Source organism: Cydia splendana, unplaced genomic scaffold (assembly GCF_910591565.1).
Source record: "Cydia splendana unplaced genomic scaffold, ilCydSple1.2 scaffold_47_ctg1, whole genome shotgun sequence".
Taxonomy (NCBI): domain Eukaryota; kingdom Metazoa; phylum Arthropoda; class Insecta; order Lepidoptera; family Tortricidae; genus Cydia; species Cydia splendana.
Window position 1 is genome coordinate 543,337 of NW_026946890.1, and position 14,690 is coordinate 558,026.

General features: G+C 38.2%; 1 pseudogene; it reads left to right on the forward strand.

Moving 5' to 3' along the window:
* The first annotated feature begins 824 nt into the window (after positions 1-824).
* On the forward strand, positions 825-2,326 carry LOC134805650 (uncharacterized; annotated as a pseudogene).
* Positions 2,327-14,690: the final 12,364 nt, after the last annotated feature.

Genomic DNA, 14,690 nt, shown 5'->3' on the forward strand with positions numbered 1-14,690 from the left:
TTTTGTCCTAGCCGCACCTGAAACGTCATACTTCGCAGCCTATTATACTCGGTTTCGTCCTCTATATTAGCATAAGAGACACATGTACACATGTAGTATCGCGTAGCGCATGCCATTTCACACTTTTTGAGAATTTAAAAGTTTTTTTTTTTTTTGTACGGTAGATTGCCTACCCGCTCCCGACTTCATTCGCTTTTTAGTGCCCCGCCGTTTCACATCGCGCTCCCGTATTAAAGTGATAAAATATCAGTGATTAACGTTTTAAAAGATGCCTAAACGTAAACGTGAAAAGGATAAAGATAGTTACGATTATCTTTTAAGAAAATCAAACGACTTGAGAAGAAATTACGATCACCGGATCGTGACAAACATCGTGACTCATCGAACTCACAGGATGAATCAGGTACGCGATAGACAATCTTATCGTAATTGTATTAAGGACTACGTAAATAACGTTTTTTGAACTTATTTGCTTATAAATAGCAGATTAGGGCTTGAAATGAACTGATTACAAAATCGCTGTTTTAACAAACTTCGAGTAGCAGTACCCACCTTAAACAAATTTAACTTCGAACCTTAAACGGTTGCGTAGTTATATTATCAGTTTTTAGTACTTACCTACATGGTACCTTGTACCTACCTACTTGTGTTTGAGTTGCGGGCAGTACAATGGGACTGTTTCTTCTTGAACAAAGTAGATCATGCGTAAACATTGCGAATTAAGAGCAGCAATATATAGGTACCTGTGTTTAAATGTAAACAACAAAGTTTATGGCTACGGACAGTACTTGCTATGCATTGGGACTGTTCTGCCGATAATTTAACTTGTTAATAAAAATACATTGCAATGGTTTTTTATGCGTGTTTATTCACTATCACGTACAATGGTCGTAGTACACTAAAAAGTGTGGAATAACAGTTTGGGGGCAGTTCTTGTTAAACAAACTTGCGACTGCCACTTACACAGTTATTATACTACACCGTGGACATAAGGCTGTGTCTCCTTTTCAGACACGGACCTTTTAGACGCATGGGCGATTCCTGAGGATGATGCCTATCATGCGCCGCCGGCACAGCAATACGCGGGGTCGGACCAGTCAGATACAGGTTCCGTAACCAATGAAGTTTCTCCGCCTGTAGCCGCCATGTCGAAGCATGCCGCCGTCGTGCCTCTAGTTGACCCGCAGCCGGCTCCCGCTGCGCCAGCTAATCCTCCTGCATCAGCTGCTCCTGCCGCGCCGTCCCTAGATTCTCCAGCCACTCCCGCCGTCGAGAATGTTGACCAGCCGTTACCTGAAACAGAAGAAGAGTTAGATGCTGATTTGATGGAAATACTTGGTACTGATCCCAATGCTGTAAAACAATATGGAAAAGACATACAAAAGGACCTGTCGATTAGATTAGAACATTGCGCAACAAACGGATTAACGAAGGAGTTGCGCAAAGAATTCAAAGAGAGATATTTGACACCGGATAACTGCAAATTAATAGATCCTCCTGAAATCAACGCGGAAGTCAAGGCCGCGGTATCGGATGTGGTAATTAAACGCGACAAAGCAATTGAAAATAAACAAAAACAACTTACCACCGCTATAAGTTGCCTAAGTGAGGCTATAACGCTCCTTATGTAAAATAAGGAGAAAAACACACCCTTGCTGAAACTTTTGATAGATTCAAGTAGAATCTTATGCGATTGTCAACATGCTGATACAATTACCAGGCGAAATTTTTTATTGAACGCTATGAAGAAGGAAATGAAGGATCAGCTTCAAAATACTAAAATTGACAAGTTTTTATTCAGTGAAAACTTGGCCGACGCTCTGAAATCGGCTAAAGCCATTACTAAATCTGGAGCAGACCTTAAGATTCCGGCGCCTAAACCTCAGGCTAAAAAGCCTAATATACCCCATACAAATAAAAATTTAAACTGGAAGCCGGGTCCAGCTCGCAGGCAGCCGGGACCGTCACGAGCGAAGGAGCCTGCGACCTCGACACGTCATCGGCCCATGCACACCTCGAGGCCATCGCAGCATCAGCATCAGCACTACAGGACGAGCTACAGACATCGTTAGCAACGGTAATACCAGGAGGTAGATTAGCTAAATTTTATACTCAATGGCTAATGCTCACAGATGATCCTCTAGTATTGTCTTATATCAAGGGTTATAAAATTCCATTTTCTAAACCAGTTTCACAATTAGTACCACCAAGTACAAGAAAATACTCCAATCAAGAGAAAATTCACATACGTGAATCTATCTCAGAATTATTGTCAATTGGAGCAATCTCACAATGTGAAGCGCAAGACGATCAATTTTTGTCGCCTATTTTTGTTATACCCAAACAGAATGGAAAAATGCGATTTATTTTAAATCTTAAATCTTTGAACAAATTCATAGATACATCTCATTTTAAATTGGAAGATTTACGCACTGCTTTAAAGTTAATATCAAAGGACTGTTATCTAAGTACATTAGATTTAAAGGATGCGTATTTCCTTATTAAAATACATGAAAATGACAGGAAATACCTCCGATTCCAATTTGAAAATAATATCTTCGAATTTAATGTCCTTCCGTTCGGGTTAAACAGTGCTCCTTTTGTTTTCACAAAAGTTATGAAACCAGTAGTGAAGTTGCTAAGGTCATGTGGTTACTTATCTACCATATATCTTGATGACTTATTACTTATCGGCAAAGATTATAATGAATGTCTTACAAATATAAAAAATACAAAAAAGCTTCTTACATCTCTAGGCTTTATTATAAATAAAGAAAAGAGCAATCTCAACCCTTCAAAGTCTGTCAAGTTTTTGGGATATATAATAAATTCTAACAAATTTGAAGTTACTCTGCCAAAAAAAAAATATTAAAAATAAAAAATGAAATCAAAAAATTTTCTGCAGTTAAAAGATGCAAAATAAGAGATTTCGCAAGTTTTGTAGGTCTTCTTACATCTGCATGTCCAGCCGTCGAATACGGCTGGCTTTATACGAAACTCTTCGAAAGGTGCAAATTTCTGAACTTAAAAGATCATGAAAATTACGATATCGTCATGACTATCCCAAACAACTTACGCACTGACTTTGAATGGTGGGAAAATAAAATAGAAAATTCTAGTTGTAAAATCAAAGCCGATTATTACGCTGTAGAAATTTTCTCTGACGCCTCAACTACTGGGTGGGGGGTAGCATGTGGGGACCAGAAGGCAAGCGGTCCATGGAATGCAGACGAACGCAAAAACCATATAAATCAGCTAGAAATTATGGCTGCATTTATTGGTCTAAGAATATTTTCACGAAACTTGTACAATAAACAAATTCTTCTTCGCATTGATAATACCACTGCTATCTCCTACATTAATCGAATGGGAGGCATTCAGTTCCCTCATTTGACAGAAATCACAAAAAAACTTTGACAATATTGCGAAACGAAAAAACTATTTGTATTCGCCTCATATATTCGCTCTGCGGATAATTTTGTAGCGGATCAGGAGTCTAGGCGTACGCATCCTGATATTGAGTGGGAACTTGCTAACTACGCATTTGAAAATATTGTAAATGAATTTGGCTGCCCGAATATCGATTTATTTGCTAGTCGAATTAATAATAAATGCCCAATTTATATGTCTTGGCACAGAGACCCCGACGCGTATGCGATAAATGCATTTACAGTGTCCTGGTCTAACTTTTACTTCTATGCCTTTCCCCCATTCACTATGATCTTAAAATCATTAAGAAAAATTATTAACGATAAAGCTAGAGGTATAATGGTGGTTCCACAATGGCCCACGCAACCGTGGTATCCACTTTTCAAAAGTTTATGGTTTCAAAACTTTTAGTACTGGAAGCAAATAATAATCTAATTTTGTCTGCTACTTCCAGCCGCAGGCAAGTGCGCTCGCAGATTACCCTGGTGGCAGGAATATTATCCGCGAAGCGATGCTAAGAAGAGGTGTCCCACCATCTTCTACACATATACTGTTGGATTCATTATCTAATAATTCATACAAGCAGTATGAAGGGTGCTATAAAAAGTGGTTCGTTTATTGTGTAGAGAATAAATTGAACATTTATGATGTATCAGTTCCAGAAATCATACGATTTTTAACAATCTTGTTTACTAATGGTGCCCAATATGGAACATTAAATTCTTATAGATCTGCCCTCTCGTTGATTGCTAATGAAAAAATCTCAGATAACGATGATTTAAGGAGATTTTTTGAAGGAGTATTTCGCTCTAGACCTCCACTTCCTAAATATAACGAAACCTGGGATCCATCATTCGTGTTAGATTTTTTGGCAAAATAGTATCCCAATGAAGATTTATCTCTCGAACAGATATCTAAAAAATTAATAACACTGTTAGCGCTCATAACAGCTCATATAGTACAAACGCTGGCTAATATTAAAAATGTAATGTTGAAAATTGCGCAGATAAAATTAAAATTAAAATTCCAGACCTCATTAAAACTTCGCGAATTGGTTCTACACAACCATTACTGGTCTTGCCCTTTTTTAATGAGAAACCAGAGATTTGTCCGGCACGAACAATTAACTCATATTTACAAAAGACTAAAAATATTAGAAATCAGGCAGAATGTCTCTTTATAAGTTTTAAAAAACCTCATAAACAAGTCGGTACGCAAACATTAAGTAGATGGGTTAAAAATATTTTAGCCTTAAGCGGAATTGATACGTCATCGTTCACTGCGCATAGTACCCGGCATGCCGCCTCTTCCGCTGCGCTGAGATCAGGTGTCAGCTTAGATAAGATACGCAAAACTGCGGGCTGGAGTTCTGCCTCGCAAACATTTGCCAAATTTTATAATCGCCCTATTATTGATCCAAATGATGATGATTGCTTTGGCTTAACAATCATGAGAAGTTAAGTACTTATATTAAAATGTCAACTATATGTTAAAGATTACATTAAGTAATAAAGATTATCTCTTAGTCAATATACACCTACCGAATCAATGTAAACATCTACTAAAGTAAATCAATAAAAGATGATTTATGAGTACCTTAAGGTATTTCATTCCATTGCTCATAATTTTACGATCATTGTCTCTAAAAGTCTACATGTGTCTCTTATGCTAATATAGAGGACGAAACCGAGTATAATTATAGATTAAACGAACTTACCTGTAAGTGAAGTTCTATCCTAATTATACGAAGGTTTCGTCCGAAGATATTAGCAACCCCCCCTCCGCATTGTGTAATAGCTTACACCCCATTGATCGTAAAAATATGATAAACCTGCTGGTAGCTATACTCTCAAAGAAATGAAGTCGGGAGCGGGTAGGCAATCTACCGTTAGGGCTTGCAAATATTCGAAACTTTCAGGTATTCGAATATTCGACTTTTTCTGACGACATATTCGAATATTCGAATAATTATTCGAATATTATAAAAAATAAGAAAAAGAACGAGAAATCGGTTTATTATCGTTTTATTCAAAAGCTTATTTCACATATTGCTAAAACTAATGATATTTTGCAGAAATCCACTTAATTGACTAGATTTTATCATCCTACTATGAGATGCCCACATTTATAAAAACAAGTAAAACGCCAAAATAAGACGTATTCAATATTTCTAGATAAAACTTTTATTATAAATGCGCCGTTGAGTGAAATAATATAACTTTAATCATCTAAACCAAACCTAGGTATGTAAGATATTTTTTAATACAGTTGCTCACAAAGTGCTACTTTACGTAGCTGTTTAGCGTGCGGAAAGTTGGTTATGTCGAACTAGTGCTTTTTACTTTTCCAATTTTTTTAAATTTATACTTGTTCCAATTCACGACTACTTATTGATGAGTGTTAATATTAGTTTCCTTTAAACGTCGTAATCAGCATAAAAACCTACTGTTAATGTAAGAATATGAAAAATATACATATTTCATATTTTAATACTTACCTCTTCATCATTATAACACGTTTATTTTTTAATATTGAATATTGAAAATTCCGTTCTTAATAAGGTGTCTGAATGGAACGGAATAGCTGCCAAACGCCCATAGATATAATATACTTAAAGACGACGTCTAAGCGAGCTGTCACTGTTACCACTTTTGTTTAGTGTACGATTAACAATGTTTTACTTATTTTTTCGCAACTGTATTAAAAAACGTCGTTCGATACACGTGCGGAAATGTCATTCTTCACTCGTCCCGAGTCTTCCCACTCGCCTGCGGCTCGTGGCAAGATATCTCGGTACTCGTGAAGTAATGACATACCTTCCGCACTAGCATCGAAATGTACTATTTTTTAGTAGGTAATTATTTTCTGATTTAAATTAACTTGTAGTCACTCAGAGGCCTTAATTAATGGTCGGCTTAATTATATAATATTGGAATATTTAAGGGAAAAAGTTAGTTGACTACTGGATTATTCGTCAGCTAAAGGTGCATAGTTAGATTACCTAGTTGGGCAGGTTTGGTATGATCAAATTTGAGAATTGCGATAAGTGCGGGCAAGGTTTAGTCTTAATAAACAGAATGACCCTTTAACTTAAAACTTATGCACCGTAAAAATAACATACTTTTTGATTTCGTTTTCTTTCAAATTGAGTTAGGTTTCACTATATTCACGAAGTCTATCGAGAGGAATACAGTAAAAAATATTATTTCCTTCGTATTTGGGTACCTACCCATTACTCATTCACTGTAAATACCCGGAAAACACACAGAAACTGTAACTGCAGCGGATTAAATAGATTTTTTATAGTAATAAAAAATATTCGAATATTCGAAACCTGAGCGGCCGAATATTCGAATATCAAAACAGGCCGAATATTCGACAAATTCGAATATTCGAATATTCGAATTGCAAGCCCTATCTACCGTACAAAAAAAAAAAAAAAAAACTTTTAAATTCTCAAAAAGTGTGAAATGGCATGCGCTACGCGATACTACATGTGTACATGTGTCTCTTATGCTAATATCTTCGGACGAAACCTTCGTATAATTAGGATAGAACTTCACTTACAGGTAAGTTCGTTTAATCTATAATTATAAGGAACATAACATCAATATTTCATTGCATGTTTGAGAAAATCATGTTACGGGTCAAGAGCCGAATCTGAGACGACGAAATGAAATGGGGGAGGATCCCATACGCGCGTCACGCGGAGCGAGCGTGATCGGCGGCGGGCGGCGCGGGCGCGGCGGCCGCGGACGAGGCGGCGCGCGCGGGCGCAGGGTTACTGGTGCCTACTGGATGCAGGAGCCAATCGACGAGACGACCACTTCGGAGCAGTCGGGCGTGACTGTTGCTGATAGTGATGGTGATTACGATAATGAAGAACCTATGTATTAGATGTCCTTGGCAAACTATAAACCGGTGTGTATGTCACTTTTAGTACAGAATAAGCCCTTTCTGATGGAGATTGATACGGGGTCAGCGCTGTCTTGTATTAATGAAGATACCTATAGGCGATGTTTTAATGATTTACCTATGAAACCTTGTCGTGTAAATATTAGGTTTTATGACAAGTCTATAGTTAAACTTCGGGGATATTTAGAGGTGAAAGTCAGTCACAACAATATTACAAAAGTATTAGATCTGTATATTTTAGACGGGGCGGATAGCACTAATTTACTAGGTCGACAATGGCTATGCGAGCTAGATATATTATTAGTGTTCCTAAAGTAAAGTCAACACCTGTGTTGCATAACAAAGAAATGGACAAAAGTGTAATAATAAACGACCTTATTTCCAGGCATGAATCACTGTTCGATGGCACACTGGGCCGGTATAACGGCCCGCCGGTGCGGCTGAGCGTGCGCGAGGGCGCCGAGCCGATTTTCTGTCGCGCGCGACCTTTGCCCTACGCAATGCGTGCGCGCGTCGATGCCGAGCTGGATGCCATGCTGCGCGCCGGCGTCATCGAGCCCGTGGACCGCTCCGACTGGGCGACTCCTCTGGTAATAGCGAGCAAAGCGGATGGCGATATACGTATATTACGTATATGTGCGGACTACAAGGTAACCCTTAACCGAGTTTTACAGGTCGACAGATATCCGGTTCCAAAATTAGATGATTTGTTTAGTTGATTGAGTAATAATAAATATTTCACTAAACTAGATTTATCTCAGGCGTACAACCAGTTCGTTTTAGACGAAGATTCGCGGGCTTACACGGTTATTAACACCCATCGCGGACTTTTCAAATATAATCGCCTTGTTTTTGGTTTAGCGTCAAGTCCGGATATATTCCAGAAGTTTATGGTCAATTTATTAAGGGACATTCCGGACGTTGTGGTATTTTTTGATGACATATTGATAAAGAGTAGGGACTTGGATAGTCATGTCAAGGCTATTAAACAGGTTTTTACGGTATTGCAAGCTAGTGGGTTAAAATTGAAAAAGAAAAAGTGTGATTTCTTATCAAGACAGGTAGAATACTTAGGGTTCATTGTTGATGAAAACGGCGTGAGAGTTAACCCTGATAAAATTAAACCAATAGTGAAGATGCCGCATCCAACTAATACCACAGAACTAAAATCATTTTTAGGAATGGTCAACTTTTATGACAAATTCGTAAAGAATTTGTCAGGGTATCTTGGCCCCTTATATGAGTTGCTCAAAAAGGGTAGGCATTTTACATGGGGTAAAATACAGAACGATGCTTTTGAGTACGTCAAAAAGTTACTGTGTAGCACGGAAGTGCTAGCGCACTACGACATGACACGCACCACGGTGGTGACTTGTGACAGTTGTAACGCATCCGCGCGCGGCCTGTACGGTTACCATCAGTTTGTCACTGACATAAACGCCGTCGAGAACGTAATTTACTTTCTATACATCTCGCTCGCACTCGCATATTAGTGCAAACGGGATGTATAGAAAGTAAATTACGTTCTCGACGGCGTTTATGTCAGTGACAAACTGATGGTAACCGTACTGGGGGCCATACTGGCTCAGCGTTTGCCCGGTGGGGAGGAGCGCGTCGTCGCGTACGCATCGCGCGCACTCACCGAGCATGAAAAACATTATAGTCAGATTCATAAAGAGGCACTTTCCATTATTTACGCAGTGGATAAACTTCATCAGTACTTATACGGAAGGAAATTTATTTTGCGCACTGACCACAAGCCTCTGGTGAGCATTTTCGGGCCTAACACCGGCGTGCCTGTGACGGCAGCGAGTAGGTTAGCAATTAAATTAAAAAAAAAGGTGGGCAATTAAATTATCAGCGTACGATTTTATCATTGAATATGTACGTACGGATAAAAATACGGCCGATGTTCTATCTCGATTAATTAAAACGCATAGGGAAGAAGCGGTTGCTGAAGAGGGGGAACTGCCCGAGCAGACATATTTGCATTTTGCAACGGAGTCGTTGCTTTTAGATTATAAGGTCTTAAAACGAGAAACTAGCAAGGATCCCATTTTAAGTCGTGTGTTAGCTTATTTGTCCGACGGCTGGCCGTCAGACATAGAGATTAATGAACTTAAACCGTATTTTAATAGGCGGGATGAATTATATTGCGAGCTTGGATGTATTCTATGTTCTATGGGGTCGTCGCGTCGTAATTCCAGCATCCTGCATGGAACGGGTTATACGCGAATTACACGAGGCGCACATGGGAATAGTAACAACAAAGGCATTAGCTAGGAGTTATGTGTGGTGGCCGGGCGTAGACGAGGCTGTCGAACCGCGGTGTCGTGCGTGCGCGGTGTGCGCCAGCGTAGCCGGCGCACCGGCCGGATACGTGCCGTGTGCGTGGCCGTGGCCGGACCGTCCCTGGGCGAGACTTCATATCGACTTTATGTCAATTACGGGTCTGACCATGGTATAATAATATACTCCGCCTGGTACTCCATTCCCGTCTTTTCTAGGTCACCTAACTGACACGGGCTTACGTCATCATGCGACAGCGCTAGGTATATGATAATATGCGATAGCGCTATATAGGTATAGCGGCCATGTTGTTGTGACGTAGCCCCGTGTCACTCTGGGAATGGAAGACCATGTTTTATTAGACTATGGGTCTGACTTATATGATCACCGTAGACGCCTGCTCGAAATGGATAGAAGCCACGAGAATGAAAACCACCACCGCGCAGTCGGTAGTGGCGGTATTACGTGATATGTGGGCACGGTTTGGGCTTCCAAAGCAATTAGTTAGTGATAACGGGCCTCCATTTACTAGTTCTGAATTCGAAGAATTTCTAAAGCGAAATGGTATCGAGCACATCTTTTCGTCCCTATACCATCCAGCTTCCAACGGAGCCGCCGAAAATGCCGTAAAAATTTGTAAACGAGTCATTACAAAGGCTCAAAAACAGAAAGTCGACGTCGATGTAGCATTGAACAGGTTCTTGTTAACTTATAGGAATACGGAACATTACACGACTGGTGAGAGCCCAGCAAAAATTTTACAAGGTCGTAATTTGCGTATGCGGCTCGATCAAATAAAACCGGAGCGCGCCGCGCGTGTCGGTGAGCACCAGGCGCAGGCGGAGTCGCGGGCGCGCGGCTCGCGGCGCCAGCTGAGCCCGGGGGACCCGGTGTGGTATCGCGACTACCGTTCTAACGATAAATGGCTCGCGGGACAGGTTTCTGGGAAATTAGGCAGTACAGATTATACAATAACATCTAATGTTGGAACCGGAATACATAGACATATCGACCAGTTAAGACGTAGGGTGTTCGAAGTAACTGCAAATGTACGTACACCGCCTGAACCCGCGAAACGTCATTCCAGTAGCTCGTTTGTGTCATGGTCTAATAAAACATGGTCTTCCATTCCCAGAGTGACACGCGATTACGTCACAATAACATTGCCACTTTATTTCAACATAACATGTTACATGGGTACATTATACCTATGGTTAATAAGTTAAAATATTTCTTTATAATTTTATAATTTTCATTTATATGTATTTTAGCTTAAATTTTACAATAACACGTCATTTTTAATTACTCGTTAGCAATATCTTCCGATTCACGAAAGAAATTTCAGACTTTCGGGTAATTCTGTTTATACTACTGGCAACACAGGATAGCGCTGGGGACATTTGACAATTCGGATCTAGATAACTTCATGCCCTGACCGTCATCCTTGTCGAACGCGTGTTAATTGTTATTTCCTTCTCGCTCAGTGTCAGCAGTCGCAGTGTTTTCCAAACTTTTCACGTCGTAAGCTTGGTAATTAATGTGTAACTGTGAATTAGTTTTTTAAACGTTTGTCTTGTATAGATAAATAAAGTTTAATTTAATACATTAGATTTGTTTTATTTTACTATGTTTCTACATGAATAACTTAAAATTAATGCCGTTAAAATAATTTTCACCGTTGGTTAAAATTCTCCCACATTTCAAAGTTTGAGAACCTGTAAACAGCATGATGACGTAGGCGCGTGTCAGTTAGGTCATACGCGAATCTCGGAATGGAGTACCAGGCGGAGTATATTATTATACCATGGTTTGTGTTACCCGAGGAGGTGCCTGAGCCGGAGTTAGATAGCGGCGAGGGCCCGATGTCGCCGCGCCCGGGGCCGTCAACCAGCTCGGCGGCGCAATCGCCAGTAGCTCCGGGGCCGGCCGAGCCGACCCGGGCCGGGGTGCCAAAGAACAGTGTTCATGCTAAGGGTGCAGCAGGGAATGTAGGAATCGCAGAAGCACCACTACCTAATTTACCAACTGTCGGGCAATCCAAAAGAGTTGTGAAACCTCCCGTTAGATTCGGTTTTGAGGACTACTTTTGACGTATCTAAGTTAAATTAGCTTTGTATAACTTTTTCATAAATTGTCAAAAGTTAGGTAAAATAGGAAAATAGTTGTATTGTAACTTACCTATACTACTGTGCTACTTATGTTGCCTATACTACTTATACTAAAGTATTTGAACAAATTAAATTATTTCAGAAAAATATTTTAATTTGTTTTTATCAAGTAGAAACACTACTATATAAATTATAAACTGAAATAAATGTCATATACTAAGAAAAAGTGACCAAGGCCTCCAGTGCCCCAGGCTGGAATCGAACCAGCGTCCTCTGCTATCGCGGCAGATGCCTAAGCCACTCGGCCACCGGGTCACAGCGGCATCGGTCAAATTTTCCAAGTATATGCACTTCTTACTGAAGGCTTATGGCGCCCCCTGGCCATCTCTAAGGTAGAACAATATGGTTCGAACCTTCTAACTAGATCACTCATGTGATACTGAGCTAGCGAGAGCCCTTACTGGAGGCCTTGGTCACTTTTTCTTAGTATATTATATTTATTTCAGTTTATACTACTTATATTCTTATAAACTTACATAAAAATATGTTACCTATAGTTGCTAAGATGTCATATGTTTTTTGTTGTAACCAGTATCAGATTAAGTGAACTAAGAAACAAGGTTCAGTTTTGTGTGACCGAAGTGAAAGTTAATTCACGATTATCTTATTCGTAATTATATTTAAGTAGTTAAGTAATCTACCATATGTGGTAGGATTGTATGGCTAGTAATAAAGGTGGAGGTGTTGTATATGTAGGGTACATTAATAATAACCCATATGTGGGTAGCGATGGATCTTTGTCTCGGAATAAATGGTGCACGTTCAATACGTCTTTTATTTGTCACTAACGTATCCATCTTGACAGACTATAGGTCATAGGTATGTACCAATCATGAGAAAATTTTCATAAATGAATCAATACGATATAACAAAAAAAATAACCGCCGAAAAAAAACTAAAAGGAAATAAAAAACCGGCACTAACACGAAACGAGTCGACCAAACAATAGCACACTGAAAAGAAAAAAATAATTATTTTGTCTTCAATAACGCAAGTGAATACCTATGAACTATGTATATACATACTTCTGAAATCAATCACACAAATCTGCGTATTTATATATTTACAATCTGTTATTTTTGGAGTCGGTGCAGGTGCTTCACTAAGGTGCTCAAGTTTGTTTGAGGCTGGCACCGACTCCAAAAATAACAGATTGTAAATATATAAATACGCAGATTTGTGTGATTGATTTCAGAAGTATGTATATACATAGTTCATAGGTATTCACTTGCGTTATTGAAGACAAAATAATTATTTTTTTCTTTTCAGTGTGCTATTGTTTGGTCGACTCGTTTCGTGTTAGTGCCGGTTTTTTATTTCCTTTTAGTTTTTTTTCGGCGGTTATTTTTTTTGTTAAAAAGTTTTTATTTTATAATTTTCTGTGGCTATAATTTATACAAATTATTACATGCTTAATTTTTGATTACTTTTAAATAAAATAGCTACCTACCTTGCTTTAGCTATTAACTGTTATATTAATAATCCTATTTTAACTATTATGTTCTGTAATATAAATAAATTACCCCTATTTTCCCACCCTTAGGGTAGGATTTTTTTCCAAATTTTTATTATTATTACGACTACTCTGTAAAAGGTTATGCGTGGTCATACGTTACAATCGGTGAGTGAAAAAATCAATCATCCCCTATTTTCCTACCCTTAACGTTGGATTTTTTTTTCCAAATTTATATGGGACCAACTTCGGGGTATACCCTTTCCAATAAAAAAATAATTATCAAAATCGAACACCTCTGTAAAAAGTTATGCGTGGTCATACATAAAAAAAAAAAAAAAAAAAAAAAAATATACGCGTCGACTTGAGAACCTCCTCCGTTTTTTTTTTCGTCGGTTGAAAATAGAGTAACGCATATAGATTTCATCTTATGTATCTTACGGAATAATAGATAGGACGATGAAGTCGATTGTTGGGTTACATATCAGAATACCGAAAGTTGATTTACCTAATGTCGAATCACCTATGCTCGATTCACCTATTTTTTTAAACACCTAATGGTTTATTAACCTAAGCTCATAACACCTAATGAACGAATTACCTAATGCACGTTTCACCTATAATTGTTTTACCTAAGCTCAGAATACCTATGGTCGATCTACCTAAACTTGATACACCTAATGCTTAAAATACCTAAAACCGATTTACCTAATACATGAAATACCTAAAGTTAATATACCTAATACACGAAACACCTAATTTTGATATACCTAATGCACAAATTACCTAAAGCTGACATACCGACTGCATGAATTACCTAAAGCTGTTACACCTAACGAACCAAACACCTAAAGTCGATATACCTAATGCACGGAATACCTAAAGTCGATATACCTAATCCACGTAATACCGAAAGTCGATATACCTAATGTCCGATATCCCTAAAGTTGATTTACCTATTGAACGAAATACCTAAAGTTAATATACCTAATGCACGTAACACATACAGTTGATATACCCATTAGGTACAGTCAACTGTAAAAATATGGGTGCACAAATCATCTCAAAAATATGTCCCATAGCTCTTATGTCAGCGAATTAAGAACTATGGGACATATTTTTAAATAAGTTGGCTACACCCATATTTTTACAGTTGACTGTATCTAATCAACGAAATACCTAAAGTCATTATAAAAAATCATTTACTGCAGATAATTGAAGTAAATATAGCATTAATAATTAAAATAAAAATAATATTGTAATAATGTAATTAATAGATACCTATAATAAAATTATTAAATTAAAAATGATAACATCTATACATTTATTAATTAAATTTAGATTAAAATTAAAAACAAAAAGCAAAAAATTGTTTAAATCGTATAATGTTACGCGCAGTCAAAAATAAATTAGAATGTCCAACTTAAATTAATTTA